The sequence below is a fragment of the Anas platyrhynchos genome, chromosome 4 (assembly GCF_047663525.1).
Source record: "Anas platyrhynchos isolate ZD024472 breed Pekin duck chromosome 4, IASCAAS_PekinDuck_T2T, whole genome shotgun sequence".
Classification (NCBI taxonomy): domain Eukaryota; kingdom Metazoa; phylum Chordata; class Aves; order Anseriformes; family Anatidae; genus Anas; species Anas platyrhynchos.
Window position 1 is genome coordinate 47106760 of NC_092590.1, and position 4330 is coordinate 47111089.

At 35.4% G+C, this 4330-nt stretch overlaps 1 long non-coding RNA gene across 1 annotated transcript; it reads left to right on the plus strand.

Moving 5' to 3' along the window:
• The first annotated feature begins 500 nt into the window (after nt 1-500).
• LOC106015133 (uncharacterized) lies at nt 501-2777 on the plus strand. Its single transcript, XR_011808712.1, has 3 exons — nt 501-821; nt 1520-1631; nt 2293-2777. It is a non-coding gene; the product is annotated as an uncharacterized lncRNA (long non-coding RNA).
• The last annotated feature ends 1553 nt before the right edge of the window (nt 2778-4330 follow it).

Here is a 4330-nt window from a genome sequence, read left to right on the forward strand (position 1 = left end):
TGCCTTACTCTCTGAGTATTTTCATTGTAATTGACTGTATAAAAGTCAGTTACAGTGCAAGAGAGGGCTTTTGTTCCTTTGTTTCTTGATTCAAGACAATTACTCTGCAGAATCAGGACTCATTCTGATGTGGCAACATTTCTGGTAAATTGCAATCAAGTTTATATTACACTGTTTGTCTTAACTCCCAGGATTTATCTTTATTGCCTACTATCACATTTCGTAAGTGGCTTTTTTCCTATGGTTTCTGTAAAAGGAACAACTCTATAAAAGCAGTAGTGTTTACTCAGATAGAAACTGAAGCTTAACTGATAGTAACTCTCAGAAACCTAAACATAATGCATCTGGAATTACCGTGGTAAAGCAAGAAGTCAATAAAATGCTTGTTAACCAGAAAGGAAAATAGGAAAGTGAGTTAACTTTCAGACTTCTAAATTTTTTACATGACAAATAGACTGTTATCCATGTTAAATATGACTTAATCATTAGGGTTGCTTGTATAATTATATACCACTTAGTGTTAGGAGTTTATGTGCCTGTGGATTTGCAGGCACATTTTTAGGTTTATTAGGCAATAGTTATTACTTTCTATTTACATTCTAGAACTGGAATTGCATGAAACAGAATGGAATTTAGCCTTCAAGCATGGTGTTAAGTCTCACTGGATGGGTTAGCAAAAGAGGTGAACAAATTAAGTGTGCAAGAATGGCTGAAGTTCAGCAACACGAGTAGAACTGCAGAATTTTGAAAGCAGCAGTGTGGAAGAAGGAGTCAACATTAGACTGAAGTCTTTTATCTGTGGATATATGACAACTGTAAAAGTAAGAAATTTGCTGTTGATTAATCAAAAAAAAAAAAAAAGAAAATAAAAAAAGAAAAAAAAAAAGCATCATGAGGTCAAAGAAGCCAATGAATCCTTGAAAACTCCAGGTGGACCTCTGTCGGCTTCTGTTAGCATTTGTTGACTGTTGCCGACGGAAGGAAGACCCAGCACATCAATATGAGTGAACAGTGAACTTCAACTTTAATGGATAGCTCAGTCGTCTTTTATCTAGTTGGAACATAATCAACTCATACATATTGCAGAAACTAAGTTCAGGATTGGTTAACACTTCCCAGGCTTTTCAGTCTGGTCCTCCTTCTTTTGGCTCCCTGTCCCACCTTAGGGACTTTCCCGATGGCCCAAGGGCATTGTGTCCTTGAGCCTGATTGGCCCTCAGCCAGCTGCATACGTGCCAAGGCTCATGTGAGTTGAGTACGGTGCTTCACCAGCCCATTGTCTCCCAACTGCTCAACATTCACATGTCCTGCCTCACTTAACGATTCCTCCACAGTTGACCAGCAAGGCTTCATTTTCCAAGTCTCTTGTACTGCAGTAAGAATCTTTGCTCTGTTAAAATATGCTATATTCTAAAGCTGTGAGAGTAACAGTAGCGTAGAGAAATGTAAGTGGACAAAAGAACAGCGTCCAATGTATTTGAGATGAACGATTACATTTGAAATATTGTTGTCTTTGCAGAGGCTCTTGTAGGAGTTCTGTGGACGCAAGAAGAAAGATCTTATCTAGAAGTTTGATAAAAGATTAATGGTGTCCTATATGCTGCTGAATTCCCTTTTAATCTATGAAGAAGGTAAGAATACTGATCAGAACTTGGCAAAATTAGACTTCCAAGGCTGTGCTGTAGTATGATTTTCATCCTTTAGTTATGGTTATTTGAAAGTGGGTGCATAGTTGCTCCCAAGTCTTATATCTGAAGCAAATTCAGGCAGCACCCATCCGAATTATGATCCTGAGTTTCTTATACTTGCCTGCTTGCCCAAAGAGCTATTTCCATCTATCCCCAAGAAAAGAAGAGGCACAGGTAATTCACCTGGGAGCAACACTTCTCCACACAGTCCCTTATTTGGGTCTGTTGACCCCTATGCCCAGCTGGCTTACCAGGAAGGAGTATTGCCCTAATGTGCTTACATTTAACTGGCAAATCATGAAGGTATAAAGACCCTCCATCTTCCTTCTTCTGAGAGATGAGTGACACTGGTCTGATGGGAAATAATGAATTTTCTCTGCTAAGGTGTTTGGAGATAGTGAGTTTTCCTGAAGTTAACTACAAATTATACCTACCTTCTCTGTAATAGTCTTAGTTTCAGCATTGATGGCCCAATATAAAAATGTTTTAACTGACATAGCCAAATTTGGTATAGTTAAGCAAACCATATGTATTTGGAAAAAAAAAAATAGAGTTTATTGTTATAAAATAGCATATAATAGTTAAACTACCATATTTTTTCCAGGCATCTTTCATTAGAGAGACTGATGACTATTACTACAAATATCCCACAGAGCCTTCGATTATGCTGGAAGGAGGGTGAAAATGACATGCCAGAAGCTACGCAAGAGAGATGATGCACATTATTCTAATTTTATGAGGTTGTAGATCTTGGGAAAAGGAGAGATTTATAACGCCACTCCCTACAATAATTAAGAAAGTGTGTGTATGATTTATGTGTATGTAGTGGGAAGATGGGGTAATTTGCTGAAAATATCACAGAAAATAGAATCTCTGAATAAAAATGATCTGTGCAATATGTGTTTTCTCAGGATACCTCAGAAGAACCCAAATATTCTATACTAGTCATGAGGTAAAAGTTCATTTTTCAAATTGAAAAATATCTTTCTGTGCTGCAGAACTCAGCCATCGTTTTCTCTTTCATTTCTCAGTGATTTGGTGCTAGCTAAAAATACATGTCATATTCAATGCCACAGAGCCTGAAAAACACCGCTGATCAGCTGCCAACATAATGTTTTATAAATCTTGTCATCTTAATGTGAGCAGAAATTAGGTAGGGATTTTACTTTAAACTAAGCATAAGCCTGATTTGTCAGGTCTTTTAAGTGTAGGCTTGCGGGTATTGCATAAATGTCAACTGCATATACAGATCTTGAGGTAGAGTTTGTTAAGGCAAGTTATTTAAAAAATATTTTTAAAAACTGTTGATACTATATTTTGTAATTTTTTCTTCCCTTCATTTACAATTACAGATTCAGTGTTCAGATGATTATGTGGAAAGTGAAATAGTGCAAGCGCTTTGAAACAAATATGAAGTTTGCTTTCTTTGATATTTTACTTTGCACTCATTCCAAGAACACATAGGGGAAACAAGCCTTCATTAAGAATAAAATACTATTTCTAGGGAAAGTTGCAGATAAAATCTGGCTGGTTTCAAGAGAAGGAGCAGGGACAGTAAATTAATACTTTATGTTCTCTATGTTAGCTAATGTCAGACTTTGTTGCAGGAATTCTCATCTGGAAACTTTTTCAACAGAGAAGTAGGTCTTAAGTTTTCTTCTTAAGTAGTTTCCATTTTCTACAGCAAAATCTGGATTTTATTCTTATTTCTTGTTGTTTTAGGCTAGCAAAATTCCACTAATGTTGAATAATATTATTTGTCCTAATACAGGATTTCATTAGAAAATTAAAAGTGACACCTTTGGGTCCCTTATATGTCCCATTGTTTGCATTCAGAGTGAACATCAAAAGTGCAGGTCTAATTTTTAGCTTCTTCCTGTACAGCATCAATGGACTACTTATTAATTTTGAGTCTAAATGTGAAAACTGGCTTCATTACCTTATTCAAAGTTCATTTATTTCAATGATTCTATTCTAATGGTGGGACACCCACTAATGGCAGTGACCTATTGCCTTTCATACATGTAATTATTGTTAATCTAATACTCTGTTCTTAAAGCGTGGGAGCAGCTAGCAATCTGGGCTCATGCAAAAGCGTTTGGATTTTATTTATTTATTTTTGGTCCCCAAAAGACATAAGGAAACAAAAAATATCAAAAAGGTTTTGTTTGCTAGCTTGGAAAAAGAGAGCAGAGCAGAATTAAAACTGTGTGATATCTACATACAAATATGAAAATACAGCACCTGAAGAGTCAGTTCTTTCTAAAAGTATTTTTACAATGTACTGTTTATCTTCTAAAGCAAAAATCTGTCGCTGGCAGATACAGATTATAGTAATGTAGCTTTTATTTTATTTTAATTCTAGTATGGTAATCTAATGCAAAAAAGGAAGTGTGCTTTTGCAAGTTCATTTTTTATGCTTTTTTCTAAAGAAAATAAACATCAGTAAATTTGTCTTAAATATGTGATGTGATACTGCCCAATTTTTAAGTATTTTTAAAGTATTTTTCTTATGGTTTTGCAATGGAATTACTTTTTGTTCATTCAAAAAGGATGAAACCTTACGACTGCTTTACAGAAGTCTGCTGTTACTGAGGTCTGTGTTATTTATTTTAAATTAAGTGTTCTAATATTGTTCACAG